The sequence below is a fragment of the Desmodus rotundus genome, chromosome 11 (genome assembly GCF_022682495.2).
Source record: "Desmodus rotundus isolate HL8 chromosome 11, HLdesRot8A.1, whole genome shotgun sequence".
Lineage (NCBI taxonomy): Eukaryota > Metazoa > Chordata > Mammalia > Chiroptera > Phyllostomidae > Desmodus > Desmodus rotundus.
In genome coordinates, this window is record NC_071397.1 from 23,413,399 (window position 1) to 23,436,003 (window position 22,605).

The window sequence follows — 22,605 nt, forward strand, 5'->3', positions numbered from 1 at the left end:
AAATAGACCATTAGCTATATTTCTAAGTGAAAGAAATTGTGTACTTTTTAAAATACAGATTGGTTTTGTACAGCTAAATTGAACTAATTTATCACTAAGTTTGTGGTGAAAATGAACCCTTTATAAAAACATGGTTTAAAACTTTAACTGAGTAATTATGGTTTGACATAACAAATATCATAATTAATCTAATTTATATAACTAACATTCTCTAGAGGTTAAAATCCAAAGGTTACAAATCAATAATCCTTAATAATATTAATATCACTTTTTTCAATATTCCCAGAAACTCTTTGCCCTGATTAACAAATGAACTTAGATGGAATCTCAAATCTATGATGCCATGATATAGAATGATAAAATTTATGTCATTCATAAATTTTAAGGGAATATGTGCATATTTGCTATTTTCTTATCTGTTCACACGACCTATCTAGCTTATGGGTCATCCTCTCAAACTATCTACCTGTGTCAAATGTTCACCATGCTCTCAAGGTTTTTATAAGCCCATAATGAAGTTATACCTCCTAGTCATGGCCAAATTAAAGAACATAGGGATTGTAACTTGGTCTCTCCACAACTAAAATGGGTCTTATAAATTTAAGTCTGAGACACTTCTGTGGACTGGCTGATCACAAATTGGGGACAGATATGTTTAAGAGTAAGAAAAATGTCTTAGCAGATCATTTTTAAGGCTTTAATATAAATGTACATGTGTAAAGTATATGAATGAATGCTTTCATATAGTATTTAATTATCCTACCCACACTAGCGATACCATTGTTCAGCTTTAATTTATTTTCCTTTGTGTTCTCCCCATTTTTTCCTCTTTATTCTTAACCATTGCCAAGGGTACTACATAAAAATTAACTTTGAGTAGAAAAAATAATTTTAAAAAATTAAACAATGTGATTCAGAAAAATCAAGATTCTCCTCTTTTGATTCTGTACTTGTCTTTAAAAGGATCTTACTTTAATAAGTGTTTAGTAATTGTTGAATAATAATGTTAATAAGGATAATGCATCTGAAGTCCATGAGCATTAGATCCTTACTGGAAATGGAAAAATAAAAATCAATATAGGGGAGGGGAAGGGTGAAGGTGAAAGAGGGTATTAGGGGGATAAATGGTAATGGAAAAAATGCAATAAAATAAAAAAATTAAAAGAAAAATAAAAATTGATTATTGAATTTTACTATTTTAATAAAATATCATTGAACAGCATTCCATCTGGGAAATAGAAAATAAAATAAATCCAGTACGTTCCCAGAAAGACTAGCTGACAAGATATGATACCAGCAGAGCAAAATGTCCCGAGCCAAGCTAATAGCCCACAGAATGGTGGCAGCGTGCCATTTGTACTTGGACTGTGAAGTCTAGGTTCTCACAGATGCTACTAAGTGTCATACCTCCACCACGTCACAATGAACAAAAGGTAAGCCCTTAGGTGAAACCAACAACCGTGTGACCATTGAAACTCATCTTACATATATAGTTCATGAGGCCATTACAAAGAATTCAGGGATCATGCCCTTTGTTCAATCCATAAGCAATAGGGATATTACAAGTCTAGGTCTGCCACGAACAAGAGAATCCCCCGTACATCCAGAGCCAGCCAAATCTTCGAGACATTCAATGCTGATGCAGTCAAATGGACTCTGGAAAAACATACCAAAAAATGGACTACTGCTCTATGCAAAACTGAGAACAACCAAAATTACAGTAAAAAAAAAAATGAAATTGTAGGAGGACATGCCTAAGCATAATGTCAAGCAACAGGGCATGGCCAATGACTGCTGGGAAACCATAGCAACAGGCAGACCAAGCTGGCATGTCAGTAATCTGAGATGGGATGGTTCTCATAAAGAGAGGGAGCTGAGCTGTAAGCAGGATGGAGTCTGTAAACATAAAACAAGCATACTTTCTCTCTTACAGAAGGGAATGCAACTGTATTAGTTACAGTATTCTAATAGAGGCCAGCAACAGTAACACTGCTATTAAAAGAGAATCACACTGGAGCTTCCTATTGTTTTAGAGTCCATGTGTCAGGCTTATCTTACAACAAAATCATTTTGATAATTCATAATGTATCCTTGTTGGATGTTATTTGAGAAAAATATCTTTCTATCAAAAACAATAATGAAGGACACTAGAACAAAGTTTTATTTTTTTCTTATAAGTTAAATGACAAAGAATTTTATTTGATAATCTACATTTAGAAATTGAGGATGCATAGGAAATGCTGAAAGTAACAGCTTTTTCAGATGGAACATGGAGATTCAAAATATTTAAATGAGCTCTGCATGTCAAAAAATGGAACATATCATTTTCTCAACATAAATCCTGAGAACACAAGGAATGTGTAGATTTGTAGAAATGGAAACACTGGGATTCATTTTACATTTTGGAAAAGAAAAATGCTTTCTTCTTTCTCATATCTATTATAAGGTATTTAATTAATAGTAAAATGTAAAAAGAACCACTGCCTACTAATGATATAAGACGTTCTCTATATTTCTTTCTATTATTACTCTCTTGAATATTTATAAGCTAGACTACACATTTTCCTGTATGAATTAGCTGTAAATCTCAAGTTATATCTTAGCCAAGTAAATACATCTTCAAGAAAAGAACTTTAATGAAGGGGAAAATGGGATTTGGAAACCAAATTTGAAGTACAACTTTCTAGATAGTATTTTATTTGAGACACTTTGCTGTGCTATTGTAAGACAGAAAATTTCATTAAGATGAGCATTTTTATTAATTGAGATGAAAGCAGTTGGGCCCATTATTGTATCCAACAGGATAAAAGACATTTTTAAAAGGCTAAATATTGCATATGGTTATAATTTTATTAGTTTAAGAATATCTGTACTATAAATGTGATTCCTAATAACTGGTACCCATGAATAATTATACATACAGGTCTAAACTTGATAACATGAGGGTATTTCAACTTTCTTTACTTTCATGGACTCCTATCAAATAAGTAAAATGAACAAAATATATACAAAGAAACCTGTCTTTAATGAAGCAGAAAGAAGGCCATGACTTCAATGCATGTTATGTCTAAAACTGTGAAGTGCTCTGAAATTATAAATACAGAGGGATGCAAAGAAGCAACTCCTTACAGGCAACTCAGATACGAGGAGCAAGGGATGGTTAATGTGTCCCTAAAAAGTATGAATCAGGTTCCTAAAAGATATGTCCAGTGATTCCCAAAAATACAGGGCTGGGAGGCTGTAGATGAACGATGGGCGTTGCCTCAGCTCAGCACAGTACAAACGCACGGGAAATTAAAACGGAAGGAGAGACGATGGCAATCACCAGTTTTTTTTCAATTTGGAACGGCTCTTATCAAAGGAGATTGACAAAATGAATTATAACAAAGGAAGAAAGAAAACAGTTATTATAACATAAAGACCCCATGAATTAAGGGGCTTTATTATGTTTTATATCAATCAATGGAATGCAAACAGCCTAGGGATGCCATGTGTTAAGCAGGGGTCTCCAACGCCTGGCCACGGGCTGGTAGTGGTCCGTGGCCTGTTAGGAAGCGATCTTCGATCTTCAAGGGAAGCTCCCCTGAGCTCAGCCTCCTGACTCAGCAACACCGCCCCCCGCCCCCCCGCCCCCCGTCCCTGGCAAAACCAGTCCTTGTGGCCAAAAAGATTGGGGACCGCTGTCTCAAGGGATAATGGACATGAGAGACTTAGTGCTCCAGACAACAGTCCTGAAGTAAAGCTGTGGTTGTCCCTAAATGACCTTCCTCCACATCACCCCCACACTATTTGTTATTCACAAGCAGCTGGCTGGAGTCACAATAGGTAATTATAACAAAGGAGCCACCATGTTATTTATGTATAGATATGACCAAAATTTAAGAGATGGAGAACTGGATAGTTGCTGTAAACAATAGGGCTCATTCCACTAGGACTTACAAAAACTAAAAATTATCTCCTAGATTTGTCCACCTAAAAGCTAAAGGCTACAGCATTTTGCCACCTGTTCCCATAACCCATTGGTAGAGATTTGTCCCAGAGATTAAGTCTTGCTGAATATTTGGACTGCTCTCAGGTGAACTACCTAGTTCAGAAAATGCCCTGAGGCAGAATGATGGAAGACATTATGCACTTAAACTTGAAGTGGGACACTGACAGCGAAGATGAGTCTGAGGTTGCTCTGACCTCTCTACCAGAATTCACACCTGAGTCAGAGGAGGGCTGGGGGCCTGGGATGCATTCATGAGAGACATCTGCTTCAACCCCGTGAGTCAAAGCATAAACTTCAGAACGCATTTATGTAGGGCACAGGAAAAGGAAAATAAGAAAATTAAAATAGCTTAAATAGTATGAAGATAAGAAATTAAATCAAAGCAATATTAGAGAAGCAAGAAAGGAAAGAATGTCAGAAGGAATCTGATCAAATGTTACATTTTACAGGGTGCTCAGGAATGATATGTTCTACAACTTTCTAGTTGAATTGAGTAAATGAGAGAAGATAATTGATTTTATAGAAAAATTCTGTAAAAAATTCTATTCTTTTTTTAATGAATAGGTTAGAAAGTCACATTAACCATCATAAACACTTACTTTTTTTCATTCGTAAGATAATTTTTTTCCTAAAAAATTCTCCCACCTGAAAAACTTCATGTTTCTATGAGAATTAAATGAGTTAATGTATGTGAAGTCCTTAGAACTATCTCTGGCACATTGTGGGCAGCATGGACTTGTTCACTATTGTTGTTGTTATTATTATTATTAAGAAGATTGTAAAGACATTGTGAACCATGTAATAAAAATTCACGTGGAGACCAATTTGAAGATTGTGAAGAAAATGGCAGGTTTTTCTAAAGTCAGAGAAGATAGTTTCATGGTGATCTCAAGAGGGCTTGGGAGCCCAATACCAAAGGGGGGAAAAACGTGGTGGTGAGGGAAATCCAGGTTCAGGGACAGAGAAGCTAGGAAGGTCTAGAAGAGGCTCAGGGACTAGAACAGCAGGGATGGGTAAAGACTGCTTGTAGCCAGTCAGAAAACAGCTATGCAATGTTAAGACATGGAGCTATGGGGATTGCTTTTTGGAGAAGTTTAGAATTGGAGACGTTAGAAGTAGAACAATTCTAACATCCATAGGTATAGATATAGCTAGACATCCAACTATACTGAATAGTTCAGAATTAATATATTAATACTAGTAAATTATATTTTACAGCTTACAGAGAATCACATTTCTCAAAAAAGTAATGCATATATATATATGCACATACATATATACATATACATGCATGTGAGTGGGTATATATATATATATATTCTCTCTATATATGTCTCCATATGTATATATATATGTAAAATACACTATATATATGAGGATATTTATTATCTTAAATTAGCAGGAAGCTACTAGTTTGGAAAAATAAGAGTTTTTCAGATTTTTAGCTTATTATTCTACTAATAATTTCATTAATGATTGCTCTTTCGTTCCTTTTTTCTAATTAATAAAACATAGTAAAATGTGACAATGATTTCCAGATATAATTTCCCTATTAAAAACATTTTTATCAAAGTATTTTTCACATTCTCTTATAAAATTTTTAAAAAGTGCCTCAATGTCCATGACTAATAGGCTTTAACTGAAACATTTTAAAAATTAGCTTGTTAATTTTCTGTTCATTCTGTTTATATGTATCAATGATTTATTTTTATTTTTATAGTTTTGAGTTTTTCAGAGACCTGTCTTAAGCTTCTCTTTTATACATGCACATTTGCTTTGTACTTTCAGATAATAAACTGTCATCTGTCACAATCTACCCCTTTTGGATCTTTACAGTAGTCATTTCCAAATACTCTCAAGTGTTGGAGTAATAAATGTGTGCTCCCTTTTTTCCCCCATCGGTAAGCAAATACCAGAATATTGAAGATGTCTCTAATTTTACTACATAGAATATTTGTGAGACTATAAGCTTCGGTCACTTACTTCTGTCATTAGCACAGAACATTACACTCAAAGATACATTCACCTCAATGTCTTGCAGTTTTCTCAAAAGATTATTTCAAAGTATAATTGTTTTATACGAACGAGCGAACACTCATATGTTACCATAGTATTGACTGTTGCAAATCAATATGAATATACTCTTACTACCCAAGCAAGAATACAGAGAAAAGGCACATTATGATTCCATGTGGGTAACAATTCCAGGATGAATCTTCACTGTGGAAGATTAATTTCATATGATGAGTAGCTTTCTATGAATTAATATATGAATCAACTAGTTACTATCTTCCACTAATGTAAAATATTTTATGGAAATATTTCTTCCATGAACTATGAGCATAAATTACCAAAATAAAAATGGAAAGATACCTATTTTATCTCACTAGAAAAAGAAGAAAATGAATATCTCTTATCATTTAGGGAAAGTTTTAACAAAATGTTTTAAAGCCCTTTTTGGAAATTTATTGAATTTATTCTATTTGCCTTATTGAACTAGAGCAAAATAAGAAACCTACCGCTAAAAAAAGGGTCTTTCAACTTAGTGATGCAGTGAAATGATTATTGTTTAATGGCTTTATAGGAAGGAAGCTCAACAATCACTTTCTAAATAGGGTTGTAACTTGAATTCAGTGACATTACTATTGGTGAAATCCTATTCTAATTAAACACAAACAAATGTACCTTAATTCATGTCCCAACAGAAGTAATCCTTTTATATCACAGCCAAGTGCAATACTTCCAAAGGATTTAAATAACTGAGAAAGGTGCTTAATCAAAAACAGCTAGTTATTCTCATTAACTTTCTGTTAAACATGAATGATGCTTCGTTTCCACTGTTCCGGGCTATACATAGTGACAATTACTTTAGTCATTCATTTTTTGGTCAGCCAATAAATATTGAATAACCACTACATAAATAGAACTGCTTGAAAGTTTGGGAGTTAAAAAACTTTCCAGGAATCAAAGGATCTAAAATGTAATGTGAAATTAAAGGCATATAAAAGTAAGTAAATTAACTACAGTATAGTAAATAGAACCTATGACTATATTCCAAAAGGGAAAATATTATTTTAATTTTATTCCTTCTTTCTCATCACCACCATCACTACTTGCTAAACCATCGCCACCCCACTCCTAGCACCAGGTGACTATTGATGTGTTTTGTTTCACTATAGATTATCTCTCCTACAGTTTCATGTATATGGGTATGAACAGTACGAAATATGTGTTTTGCCTCTTACATTCTTCATAAAAATTTTAAATTTTGTTAGGCTATTGTATGTATCAATATTCACTTTTTGTTTTGTTTTGCGTAACATTCCATTTTACAGATACACCAGAATGTTGTTTAGCCGTTTATTTATTGGTGAACATTTGGGTTGTCTCCAGTTTGGGGCTTTTATGAATAAAACTGTAATGAATATTCATATGCACATATTTATGTGAGCATGTGTTTTCATTTTCCCAAAGTAAATTCTGGGAACACATGGAATGTATGATAACAACTTTATTAGAGATGTCCAGGTGTTTTTTAAAGTTTTTGAAGTGTTTTTATAGTTTTTCATCAGCTATATTTGAGAGTGCCAATTGCTCTCCCTCCTCACCAACACTTAATACTTTTAATCATTTTAATTTTAGTGACTTTAATTAGCATGCAGTGATATCTCATTGTGGCTTTAATTAATTTCTACTACCCTAGTGGTAATGAATCTTGAACAACTTTCCATGTGCTTATTTTCTATCCATGCATCTGAATGTCTGCTCAAACATTTTGGCTGTATTTTAAACCAGGGCTTTTCTTAAATTTTATTGATGGAAGAAGTCTTTATATATTCTGGATTGTCTCCATAGACACTGATTTATGCATACTTAAAATTTCTGTCTCATCATATTTCTTCTGCCTGCAGAGCTTTCTTTTTTTTTTTCAGAGCTTTCTTTAACATTTCTTATAATGCAGGTCTGTTGGTAATGAATGCTATTATCATTTGTCAGTTTTGGGGAAAAGTCTTTTTTCTCCTGTATTTTTGAAAGATATTGCCCCTGAAAATAATTCTTTATTGATGATTACTATTCTATATTGAAAATTATATTTATTTCTGTATTCTAAAAGATGTCGCTCCATTGTCTTCCTACTTATACAGTTTTTGACATGAAGTTTGTTATATCTTTTATTTTTGTTTGTATGTAATGTGTCTTTTTTCCCTTGGTGTCTTCAAAATGTCTTTACTTTTGACATTCTGTTGTTTGATTACTGTGTGCATGCTGTGTGTACTCCTGTTTGGAGTTCTCTGAGGTTAGATATGTAGTTTGGTGTCCTTCATCGTTTTTATATAATTCTTGGCCATTATTACTTCAACTTTTGAGCATTTTCACTTCAAATATTTCTTCTCTACTCTTTCTTTTTCTCCTGGGATTCTAATTATACATCTGTTAGATACTTGACGTTGCATTACAACTTTTGTGTACTCCGTTCTCTCTCTTTTCCTCCCTCTTCTCTTTGTGTTTCAGTTTAGGTAATTCCTAATGACCTTTACGAAAGTTCACCGTGTTCATCCAAGTCTGTATCATATATACTAATGAGCTTTTTGGAGGGCATTCATACTTTCATATTTTTCCCTAGCATTTCCAATTGACAGGCACTCTTTTGTATCTTGCCTCTCCTGAACTTGCCTACCTTCTTTTGCATGTTCTATACCTTTTCTAATGGAGCCTTTAATACATTAATCATGGTTATTGTAAATTTTTTGTGAGTGGTTCCAATTTGTGGATGATCTTCCAAGTGAGGTTTCTTGACTTCTTCAAAGGGGCAAGCACTAAGCACTCTCCCTGACTAAACCTGCAAATGGAAGTTGTTTCCTGTGTCAACCACCCTATTCTCACTTTTTTCATGAGCATTCATTCAGTAAAGATCTGTGTGGAACAGCCAGTGAAGGAATGCAAATTTACCTTGTGTCTACAGTTTTCTGGGCTTCTAAACACTCATATTAGACCACACAGAGCCTTTCGCATTCATTAAAAGTTTTAGCTGTATTATTTTGCCCACCTGTACTGGAAGCTTCATTTTTCTCCTAAGGTCTGCCCTTCATAACTCAGCACTCACACTCCACTTCTACTTAAAAGTCCTTGCCTTTCCTTGGGTTACAGGCTGGTTAGTTTCCTTATGATCTGACCTCTCTGACAGTTTGAAGAAAAGCTATGATTTTTGGAGATTACCTATTTTCTATATGCTAAGCAAAAGCCGTAGGTCTTGCATTTTGATATACATTGTTATTTATCTTTCCTAAAGCACTGAAGCCTGTGTGTTATCATCTCCATTGTACTGAATATACATAAGGACACTGAGCTGTAGAGAATGTAAATCATTGCCTAATATCATTTAGCCATTAAATTGCAAGAGCCAGTTATTTTGACCCCAAGATCCCCATGTAGAGTTGACCAAGCCACAGGTCAGAGATGTTACAAAAGTGAAAAGCAAATGCAATAATATTCTACCATACTCCAGGGCACCACCTAGGTGGTTTGTAACTCTGAAATCTCAAAAGTAAATATGTCAGTTTGCCTCCCACATAGTGCTGGTGATAATGAGAAATTATGCAGAGCAAAAAGAAAAAGAAAAAGCCAGGCGGAACTGAGTATATACTGTTTAATTGCATTTATATAAAGTTATAGGACAGGAAAACTAAGCTCTGGTAATACAAATAAGAGCATTAGTAGACTCTGAAAGGGGGAGGTTACCTGAAAATAGGCATAGGGAACTTTACTGTATGATGATAATTTCTTTTATGTTAATTATGGTAATTGTTGTTCTACAACTTTGTAAAACACATAGCACTGTACAAATAAAACAGGGACCATCATTAAATTAATGTGGCTATCACACAGGTCAAACTATGCTTCACACACTAAAAGGGATACATTCAGCTTACGCTATCATCACTGTTTACAATATGGGTTTTAGTCCCAATCTTCCATTAGGACAGAGTGTTATTGCTTTTATTTTTTTAATTCAATATTCACACAAAGCACTGGCCCTTAAAAATGACCTTAACTTCAAATGTAGTAATGGTAGTCCATTTGTAAATTCAAAGGTACAGGACCACATCCAAATAGCTGCTTACTGACCAGAACACTTAACAATCCAACAACCATCCCTATTGATGGTATTTTATAAGCCTTACATTTCCTCTATCTGCTCATAGGTGCACTTGTGTACAGAGATGCTGCCTCATGATGGAACTGACTAACATGGTTTGAACTTCAAAGGTGCACTCATTGTATGACTCATGGATGGGCTGATAATTTAGCTCAAATTGAGCTTTCTCATCTCCAGTTGCTACACGGACTAGTCCTGGTTCCCTCCTGTTGTTATTTCCTAGTTATCATTTGCTCAAAATGTACTTCCTTTTGCCATTTGCTGCTGGTTTTGCCTGCCCGGCTCATGACTAGCGCCAGTAAAGCCAAGCCAAGTGCATCTGAGCATTTGTTTTCTGTTGGAACATTGACTACCTCCCAACACTTCGCAGTTGCAGGATTTCCCTAGCATTTGGTGCTGATTATAATACCAGAGCCACCGGCGAATTCTTTTCAGAAGGACCTTAATGTCTCTATTGTTAAAGTAAGGTTATATATCCTAATTGGAAGGTGTCCTTAAAATACTGCAGGGCTGAAAGAGAATAGCCAACCAAGTATTTGCCAATTTCCTCTCTGACACTATTGCTTGTATTTTATTGATTTAAAAAAAAAATCTGTCATCTTATCATGCATATAATAAGAGAGAAAGGAAATTAAGGGGTGATTGTGACTCTTCAGATCACAAAGTTGTGATTGCCCTTCCTTGGCCAGACAGCAGATAGCCCGTGCCCTCGGAAACACAAAAGCCGTCCTCTCTTAGTTTTATATTTAGTAAGAGCACTCTATTTCAGAATCATCTTTCTCTGTCTGGAGTTTCTTGATTCTTATTTTTACTTCCTCATTAATCAGTGCAGTGTTGCAAATTTTAATAAGATGGTAAATCAAATGTAAACGCCCCTTTTCTGATTTGCCAACTTAAACTGTTTGCTATTTCTAAAAGACTGTTTTTTGGAGTTCTATACATAACGAATTACTTATTAAATTAAAGGGGAAAAACATTAAGTCTCTATAAGCAGAATGTAGTTTCTCTTCATTTTTTTGAGACATTAAAATCAGATACTTCAGGCCATAAATAGAAATGACAAAACAGAAATAAAGAATTGCCGTAAAAGGGACATCCACACATATGAAACCTCACTTTAGATTGTATTTCACTCTCAATTCCTACTCTCTGCAATGAATAATGAAAGTATATCCAGCATCCACCTGTCTGCCTTTGTTTTTAATGGTATGAAGCTCATAGAGGTGTTTTCATAATGAAATCAATGATGATTTTTTTCAAAACATTTGTTCAAAAGCCAGTATACTATGTGTTTCCCAAAATCCAAGTCCCTTACCTGTGTTTGGTTGACCTTGAGAGATATGTCCTCTTCCCAGTTTCCATGCTATAAAGACAACAATGGTATGTTTAAAAAAAAAAGTTGTAATCTTAAAGTGGATCGACTTTCAAGTTCCATGCCAAACAGGGACTAGCTATGAGATCTGAAATAAGGCGGATAACATTTGTGTGTCTCGATTCTTTCTTTCTGGAATAGGAAAACCATTTGCTTCACAAGGTTATTTGAAGAATAAAATGGAATGAGGTGATGTGTTCTGTGATTAGTTATTATTAGACAGAGATAAGATTTCCTATAATAGAATTCAAATTACAAATAAAATTTTCTCATTGCAATGGAATTTTAGCTACCTGCTCCTTATAACCATAAGAATGTGACTGCTAATATACAATATATTATCATTACAGGTTTTTCTTTCTAAAGCAAGCCCTTCACTAACATTCAAATATCTCTATGTTTTGCTTACTTGTTAGTTGTTGAGATTTTTAAAATATGTACAGAGGTAATCAGGGTATTGAAAATGCTTAGCATACCCAATGTTGACCAAGCTCCCATGCAATCATTGAGAGAGAATTTCGTCTCCAGCTTTGTCTCCCTCAGCAGTAAGCCATCAGTTCAGGGAATGGAGCTGACAGTAATTTAAGATGGTGTCACATCTCTGGTGCCACTTTTTGGAAAAATTATAGGATTTTGTGTTCCATTTTTGTCAAATTTTGTGTTAAGAAATAGCACAAATTCTAGTGTTGCTACCATAAAACCATTTTTCTGCTCTGTGACAAAGAGAAAACCAGCCATGTTCCTTAAAGGCAGAGGTGTGGTACTGACAATCTGTCTATCTGAAAAAATCAGGAAGTACAGCGAAACTGAAAATGATATGTTTTCTTTCACTTTGATTTAAACTCCTGAATACTTTTCCTTTGCTTAACCGCTAGTGTGATTTATTCAAGAGTTGCAGTAGATGGAATAAACTTTTTAATTTACTATACCTAAGTATTTCTAATTAGATAGTTACAACTACTAAAATATTCACATGGAGAGCAATCATTTTAAGAACCATCACAGGAAGCAATTGTAAGATGCCTATATTTTGTGTAATTATATAGCTCATTCTTTGTGATTCTCAAGAGAATTTTGTATGAGATAATAACTTCAGAAAATGATATTAATGTGTCTGATGCCAGAGCTATTACTAATCCTAATTTGCACCTTTCATGCTACTTTGAATATTTTATTTATGCTGAAATGTCAACTGTGCAGCTAAAAATGGCCCAAAAGGAACATTTGCATCCATCTTTTTTGGTAGAATGTCCCCATTTCATTCTTGACAATATGAAATGCTTTAAAATAGAGGTTTGCATATATTTTGCCTTTATAGATAATTTCAGAGAATCAAAAATGCCACAGATAACTTACCCCTATTTTCATAAGTCTCCAACACAGAGGTACACTAAAAATGTGGTTGAGAGGTATCAATTGAGATCTATATTTTCCGTGATATGGAGGGAGGCTAACTTAAATAATGTAGTGATTAAAGCAGGCATACAGAAAAGTTGCTAAATTCTCCAGAGTCAGAAGAATCCTTCGATCTTCATACAGAATTCATATGCTCCCTTATACAGGGTGGAAGGTTAAACTCTCTTGGTGCACTATCAAAAGGTACTTTAAGTAGACCAGAGTGAGAAAATAGGGCCCAGATGAGAACTTAGTTCTTCAGCAACAACAAGTCTCTTTTCCTTTCAACTTCTTCACTAGAAAGTGCCTCAATCATGCTTTTTTAAAGCTCCAATAAATGATGCCTTCTTACCAGGAAATTGCTGAGTCACTGAGACAGCTCGTTTTCCTCTGTTATGGCAGAGAGAAGGGGCATAAGAGAGGAGGTAGGGCTGAAATTAGAGCCTAGATTACCTCCACTTAATATAGGAAATGTAAGTGCCTTTCCATGGGTCTAGTGGACATTTTGGATGGTTACATCATCTTACGCATTCTTGTCATACTCTAAGACAGACTCTTCCTGAGAGAAGACCCCAACTGCACAAGGCTGTGAGGTAGGTGGCCTGCTGCGAAGCTCGGAGTGGAGGAGAAGGTTGCACTTTAAATGGCTCTCCCATGTCAGGAGGTCACGTAGGGGTAGGATCCGGTCCTTTGATGAACCAGCAAATGCATCACCAGGAGACAGTATTAGGATACACAAAATACAGAAAGAACAAGGAACAAGTTGGTATCGGGCAAAGAAACAATGACATCTCAGTGCTGTCCCCGTCCTTGGTGTGTGAGATATAGGGATGCTCATATTGCCCTGTCAGTAAGAACAGCACTTAAAGAAATGCCTTTGCATTGTCTCCTCCTTGTCCCAGGGTAAGAGGAAGAGTACTGGGAAGACTGTGGTTTGAAAGGGCAGATGCCTGTCCTCTCCAAACTCACACCTGGAGCTCTCAGCCTAACATCACTGGGAATGAGGACAAAGAGTATTTTGACTCCCTTTACTCCATGCAATTTAACTTATTTATTGTTTTACAGTTTATAACCCCAAAGGCTTTATAATGTAAGATTTTCTAATTCATTTGTTGGCATAATAGCTTTATAAATTCAAATCAAGAGAGACATCACCTGTTCTAATCCAACATGGCAGTGCAATATTTAGCCCTTCTTTGTAGGTGGAACTCAGCAATTGGTTTCCTCTATATCTGCTGTGTATTTTCTAAACATTATAACACCCGCCTCAAATCTCCATGTTTATTTGCTAAATTTTAAGGTACCTTGGTTTTCAGTCTTTCACAGTTACATTTCACAGTTACAAGCCATTGGATAGAATTTCTGAAATGGAACAAAACAAAGCAAAAACACCTGTAATTAAAATGTTATGATGGTAGTGGTAACACCAGGAGAGGTTTCACCATAAAATGTGTGTTGGTTGTTAGTTTATGACAGCAAATTTTCAGAATATTAAGGAAAGATCCCACCATTGCTAATTTTAAGAGTATGGAGAAGAGTTGTTAAATTTATACCATCATTTGTAGACTTACATTTTTTGTATTGTTCGATGTGATGTATGAATAGATTTCTCAAGGTAATACCATTCTCTGATTCCTGTGGTAAACACATTTGAAAAAATAGTGGCAGATCATTTTCTACTGTAGTCTTAACATTGAGTCTGATGATGCTATATCAGAATTTATGTCTACATTATTTCAAAATAGGTTTTCATAGCAAGAATGGGAAGTGTTGTCATCTATAGAGCCGCATGTGTTCACGGCAGATACTGTAATTGGTGAGAGCAAATGACGCTAATGATTTATTATTTACATAGTACTTGTCAGCAGCTATTGCTAGTGAATCAGAGTTGGAACGAGACTGACAACTGCTGACATTATTTGTGCTTTTGTATTGTATGTTCTCAGTGTCAGTTTTAGCACCAAGTCGCAGAACATCCCCTCTTCTCATGTTTTACCACAAGCATCAAAACCTCTAAGTTTTCTATTTCTAGAAAGTTTAAAATAATTTTACTTAAAAATGTCTGTCCCGGAGCCATTTTAGGAGGTGAATCCTTAGGAACTTTTTTAATGTGTTTTATGACTATAGATTTATTTAGAATTTTAAAAATTCCTAGTTGGTTTATTCTTAGTAAGATTTATAGCCTCAGAATATAATTTAAGTCATCCTCTTTCACTCGATATAGAGATAATCAATGAGAGGTACTCATTTTTTAAGGTCATAAAAATTGACATTATAATACTATACATCCTATATGCTTATGCATTCCAATTCTGGCTAAATATTGTCTTTTAAACTTATTTCAAATAATTATATTTTATGTTTTTAAAATTAACATTTTTTATATTACTAAAAATGCTTCGTATTGTCAACTTCGTAAGTGGAATTTTACATATGTTCATTTGATCAGGTTTATACTGTATTATATAATTTTTCTAAATTTTTACTAATTTTTGTCCATTTAAGGTACTACTACATAAGAAAGTATGTTAAAGTCCCACAGTATTTTGGTGAATTAGCTATTTCTCTCCATAATTCTATGTGCTATATAATATGATGCTATGCTAACAAGTGATACGTATTTCAATTTGTTATAACTTTCAGCTAAATTAAAACTTTTGAAAAAATTTTGGTGATTGTTTTATTTCTATCATGAATGACTTATATAAAGTCTATCATGTTTGGATCATTACAGTTATATATATTTTTATTGTTTAATTTACCTGTTATATTTTTGAATTTTGAATCATTTCAATATCAACATTTTAGCATATTTATGCTTAACCGTATCTTTTTTAAACATCATGTGGCTGGTCTGAAAAATCTTTCTTTTGGCTGGAACACTTCGTCCTTTAAGTATAGTCAGTCTTATCGGCTCGTGCTCCTTATTTGTATCTCCCTTCTCTTGGCATATCTGGGGTCAGTTGAGCAGATATAAACATTCTATTTCTCTTCTCCCACTTATTTGGAAATGATACTCGCCCTATTCTTCTAATGATTATACCCTAGATAAATAAACGTATCAATATCCAATGTTATTATCTTTATCGCTAGGAAAATGTAATAATCTTAGAATATTTTAATTCTAAATGCCCTGGCTCAAATTACATTTCTGTTTTGTTTTTTGTTATTTGAATCTCACTCATAGTACATTATTATCATTGATTTATTCAGTCAATGCCTACTTTATTTGGCAATACTTATCAATCGTCTTCTTCATCTCTCTTACTTATAGTATTTCCATCTGGGATTATTTTGTTTTTTGACCAAAGTACTCACTAGGTAAACCTAACCTAGTCTCATGCAGAGAGACAGAGATCCCTACCTGAGCTCAATCAGCCCATAAAACTGTGAGAGACAGTAAAATGTTCCTTTCAGGCACAAAAGTTAGAGCTGGTTTATTATGTAGTAAAAGGTAATGAATATAAAATTAGATCCTTTCTTTTGGTGTTTGTTTTTAAAAAGTTTTTTACTAATATAATTGACATTACTTTAAAGGTAAAACAAGATTGAGAGGTTCAGAGTTATCCTCAATTGTAAGTTTAGGAAGGTTCACTCTCAGTTGGAATTATGTGTTAGAAAGACCCACAGAACTCATGGTTACCAGGTACTGCAGGGTAAGGATATAGTAGATTAACATCAGGGAAGAAAGGCATAGAGCAGAGCCCAGAGTCCAGGAGGGTTCCAAACATGGAGCTTCCAGATATTGTTTCCCCATTAAGTCATAGACAGTGCTAGTGCCTCTTGGAAACTATGTGACATGGAGTACTTCCAGCCAGGGAAGCTTGCCTGAGATTTGACGTCTGGACTTGTTATGGGGCTTCATCACCTAAGTATGGCTGATTGTCCCTGTGCCTTTCCTCAGTCATCAGCCCTTACAAGTTTGAACTGGTATCCATGACCCCAAACCACCGCCCCATATGTCGTTATTGATGTGGCGCAAAGCCTCCACCCTAAATCACATTGTTACTATCTGACTGGCCCATGGCCCCAGGAAAACAGACACTCCTACCAAGCCAACTTTTCAAGGGTATAGAGATTATCTCCTAGAAGCCAAGGACAAAACTAAGACCTCTTTGGGGGCAAGGTTAAAATCTTTGCTATACAAAGGGCACTCTATCTTTAGCATTTTAGCAGAATTTTCCAACATATTGATACAGAGAGATCTGATCAGATCACTGGGGGTAGGAGGGAGGAGCCATAGGAGGAGGTTGTGCAAAGCAATGGTAAACAGATTAGGATGATACTGGCTGAGAAGCCAACCACCTCTGGAGCATGTGGAATTTGGGGGCAGAAGATGTAAAATAAAAGGGCAGAAACTGGCTCTTCGTGTCTCTTACTCAAGGATGCCTGGATGATGGTGCTGTAGCTGCCTGAATTTCCCAAAGGATGGCCTTTTGGAGAGGAAGGAATTCCAGGCACAGCCTAGGGTTTGGCTGGTTTGGCAGAGGGTGGTAGGGTTATTCTTCTTTGGGTGATTTAGAGGGGAGGAGCTCTGAGGCAGAAGCCTGCCATTCTTCCAAAATTGTGTAGCTTTTGTATCTTATGTTGTTTTAGTTGGTAAACTAATCCTATAGAAATAAGATAATTAAAAACTAACAGGGTCAATACTAGGAGAAATCAGATGTTAAAGATATTAGCCTTAATTGATAGGATTAAGTGATTAAAGCTACAAGTGACTAATGCATGTGGAAGGCTGTTATTCCAAAATTGTGTAGCTTTTGAACAAAGACACCTTTATCAGAAAAATTTTGCCTGAAGAATTTTGCCTAGAGAGTTGTGGTGGGACCCCACTTGCTGTTTGGTAACAATATTCCACTAAACTTCTGCCTTAAGGAAAAACAGACTATATCTGCATAACACTCTAATCGTGAATTCACTTCTCTCACGTCCCCTCATGCCTAATTGTAAGACTCAATAATTTCCAAATATTCTGAAGCTCATGGACTGGCTTCTCATATACTGAATCTTAGGCACCAGTAAGATGTTGTGGTGCTTTATGCTCATAGTTTTAAGAAAATTGTACACTCTAAAAGTAGTTAAATATCTAGTAGATAGCTAGCTTTTTATAATCTGCTCTAAGAGAACCCTTATAGTTGATGTTGCCAGATTTAGCAATTAAAAATATAAGATTCCCACTTAAATTTGAATTTCAGGTAAATGACCAATAATTTTTGTAAGTATGTTCCAAATGTCATACATTTATCTTAAAAACTATGCATCATTTAGCTGAAAATAAAATTTGAATACATGTCTTGTTTTTTATTTGGAGACTCTACTTTCAGCAATCCTTTCAACCTGGTGATCATAAACTAAGGAAATATATCATTATTGATGTTAGCTTATAAAAAAGTTCTTGAAGATATATAAAAATGCTAAGTTAAACATATGTTTTTTTAAAGTATTTTCATTGTAGCAAATACGAAAATCAAACCAGGAAGGTCGGTGTTCATACTTCCAGTCACTACCAGAACCAATAAGTACAGAGACAAGGATTGAATCTTCGTGGGCGCTTTATTCAGATATCTGTGATCTGAGAAGATAGTGGGTCATGTACCCTCAAATATCTTAATGTCTCATCTCAAGCATACCTTTTTATAAGGAAAAGAGAGGGTTGGTAAAGAATTTAGAATAAAGGTTAATTGGTTGAGTTTAGTCAGGTGTTGATTTTCCTAGTACTTCTTTATCTGTTCATCAACAAATTTTTATCTGCGTCAGGGAGATACCTCCCTATAAATGGCTCAGACACCATGCCCATCATTTGCAGACCCTATGGGGCACAAAGGTTGAATTGCTTGTCAACCTTCTGGAGTTACCGTAGTCATTCATTCCAGTTTCTGGAATAACAGCTTTCCACATGCGTTAATCATTTAAGCCTATCAACTATGACTGAAGCTAAAATCTTTTAACTCTTTTGAGGTCCCCTATCAAAATGACTAAACTAATTACAGAATTAGATATTCCCTAGTAAGGCTAATTTCAACACTGGTTCATGGTTTTACACTGATTTTTTAATGGGTAAATAAATTTTAAAATTTACACGTGATGAGTTTAAAAGTTGTTTTATTTTGAACATCTGAACAACTGTTCTTATATTTCCTTTGCTTCCCTAAAAGTACCCCAGCAAGCAAATCTTCAGAAATATTAAAGAACAAAATTCAGTGGAGTAAATTTGAAGAGCTAATTGTCTTTACTAAGTGATTCTTGATTAGGTTGAGTTGTACAAAATGGAAGGTTTTTATAAGCAGAAAGAGAGTGGGACTGAGTAATTAAGAGTGGAAAAGGTGTCCCCAAGCAAGGACACCTTTTCTTAGGGGAAGACAGGGGTCTTACCTGACAAATTGTCTCACTGGTGTTCATCTGATTGGTTTAAAATTCTACTTCTGGGAGGGCCCGAAACTGCAGTTAGATTAGTGATTTAGTTTTGGTTTGGTGACACACCTTAGCAAAAGTGACTTCATTTTGGCCTGTTTCATTTTTTAACAGAAATTTACCTGAGTTAGTGCTTTAATATCAAACAATATTCATGGCTATGTCTGCAATCTAATCTCCAGCCACTCTAAGTGTTTGGTTTAAAATAATGCATAATTAACCTTAGCTTACTTGACATTATGCTGTGTTTCACTACCAGATAGTACAACTTCACTGTGGTCCACTTCTATTTTACTGGGATCAACAGACGGAAACCAAAAATAATTGTTACATGCCCTCTGATAGTACCAATTAGTTAACATCATAAAGAAATAGCTGTAGACAAGAAGAGTAGTCAAGCCCGAGTCATGAATTACAAATTTACAAATTGATTTTCTTATGCTTCTTCATTGACTCGAACCTTAAAAACATGTCATTGATGAAGCAGGTCCTATATTGTGTATGATGATGAGAAAGAAAGCTGAAAAGACTAAAACAACAAAAATATATAGCAATGCATTTATCTTAACAAGAACTATTGGTAGGGGAATTTACTTATTCACCAGTGTTCTAACTGATTCGATTATTGGAACACTTTCATTATACTAAACCATAATATATAGCATGTTCCAAGAGATTTTTGTGAAGGCAGGAAAAATTTTAAGAGGTAAAAGTGAACCATAAATTAGTCTATTTTTGTCTCTGCAAAAATTATAGACATAAGAAGTGCTGAAAAATTCTCTTCCTAAATACTTTTTATGAGAAATGGGGCTTTCCATTATTTTCTCCCTTTATACTCATGTCATTTACTCATTCATTGATTCATTATTTAAACTATGGATTGAATTCTTAGTACAATACCACACAAATGCTAAGTGCTGACTCTTCTGAGATGAATAAGTAACAATAGCTTCTTTCAATGAACTTACATATGGGTGGAGAAAAGTAGATAAGAAAATCAATTGTTGTAGCAAAATGTAAAAAGTGCTAAAAGTTTAGAAATGTATAGTGAAATAAAAAAGGATATTTTTTCTCAGACTATTTTTGTGCCAGTGAAAGGAAAATACATTTAAAAACATTTCCATAAAGAATTCCATAAGTTATTAATTACTGTACATTCTTACTGAAAACTATTTTCCTAAATATCTGCTATGGAAAAGAATATGGGTCCATAAACACCAAGCATGAGATAGCATAAAAATGAAGGAAAGGAAAAAATATATATATATTGGTACTAGAAATTCTACCTAAGTTTAAAAACATACTGGGGTAGGGGGTAGACTTTAAGAGTAAGCTAAAATGTAGGTCATGAGTGAAACAAGCTAAAAAAAATACTTTGCATGTGAATTCTCAACTACTCAGTCAGGAAATAAAATTATTTAAAATCCATACTTCTTAAATTCTCTCACTGCCTTATAGCCAGTAATATTTTCTCACTTATTCATTTAAAATTTCAAGTCAAAGCAAAAGATAAAAACCTTTGTGCCCAAAATCACCCAAGTCTCTTCTAAGTATTAACTCTGATTATTGCAAACTCCTCATCAAATTCACTCCAAATAGGATCTCAACTGAAAAACTCAAAATATATGGGCAATTGCATTTTAAAGATCCATTCAGTGTTTTTGTTGTGTTATTTTGGAGTACAGCTCAGTTAGTCACCTTTATTTTATGCCGTTAATAAATTACAGGTTCAGGCTTTCCAATCCAATATTATGCAAGGGGAACAGGTGGACATTAAACAAGTTTATCTCTGTTTAAATCTCTGCTCAGTCTTTATTGTTACTTGAAGAGTAACAAAGATTGTGGGTAGATGATTGGCCTCTTTTCAATCTATGGATATGGACAAGGAGGGTTCTGGGTCTAGATACAGAAATTAATGCAGACTTCAGTCTGATGATCTTATGCACATTGCACTTAAAAAGAAATGTGGAGTTAGAATAGCAAGAGTGAGGGATCAGATAATTTGATGTTATTAGTTCTTTTGAAATTCTGTTCAATTATTGGAATTCAGTTTTGTAAGTTCTAGAAAGAATCAATATCACAAACCCAAAGTAGTCTCAACTTCTTTTTCAGATATCTATTTTATACAAAATATTTTATTTCAAATACACCAAAACAAAATGTATGTTTCTAATAAATATATGCTTCAAATCCAAATTTGTATATATTTCCTACAACAATATATAAAAATTCGACTTTTTTTCTTTATTTGGGGTTTATTGCAACTGCTCATTTTAGTAGGGTCACAGTCCTGTTTGTGTTTCTTACTATTTCTGTTGTTTGTCTGTTTCATGTGTCTACATGCTCTTTCTGTATCTCTTTCCTTTCTTTTTTCCTTTGTTTTTTTCTTTTTCCCTTCCTTTCTTCCTATCTTCCATTCTTCCTTCTTTCCCCTCCCCTTTCCATTCCCCCTCCCCTTTTTCTAAATACTCATGCATGCATACATACACTTACTTTATGATGTTTAGACCATGCAACTGGATATATAGCAAGATCATAAAGGAGACTAAATGTAGAAAAAAGGCACCATTCAATCCTCTAGCTTTTCAAATTAAGCAAGTCCTAGAACTGGGTAATGGCAAAAAAAAATTTGTTTAATCACATGCCATTTTCTCCTTGCCGAATCTCATTTTAGATGATGTCACCATTAGCCAAAGTGTACTTAAAATACAAAAGAATGGTAAATTTTAAGATCATATTAATTAATTTCCAATGAAAGTTCAAATAAATATAATTTATATTTAAGTAAATATATTATTTATTTAGAATCTACAACTCTGTGATAACTATTCACTTAATTAAAACAAGATATTAAGTAATCTAGATTTTTTAAAAAATGTTTTGCAACCTCAAGGCCATTTAGAAGTAAATAAATGTCAAACACTCAATGGGGTCATTTCAAAATATAGCAAGATAATATTCACTTTGAGAGTGAGTGTGTATATATGTGTATATACATATATATTTACATGTGTTAATGAGTATATACTAACATGTGTAAATATGTATATATCTTATTCATGAACAATATATGGTGAATAGTTGCTTGTTTCATGTGAATTAAAGGGTCTTCAATATCTGTTATAAGAAAACTCAAAGTAAGAAAGGTTGTACCATTGTGAAGGGACATAATAGAAGTTCTGGGTCCGAAGTAACAAGGATTTAAGTGACTGCTGGTAAGATGAACTTTGCCAGTAGGAGCTCATGCTCATTTTCTTTTCTTTGTTCACACAGAGAATT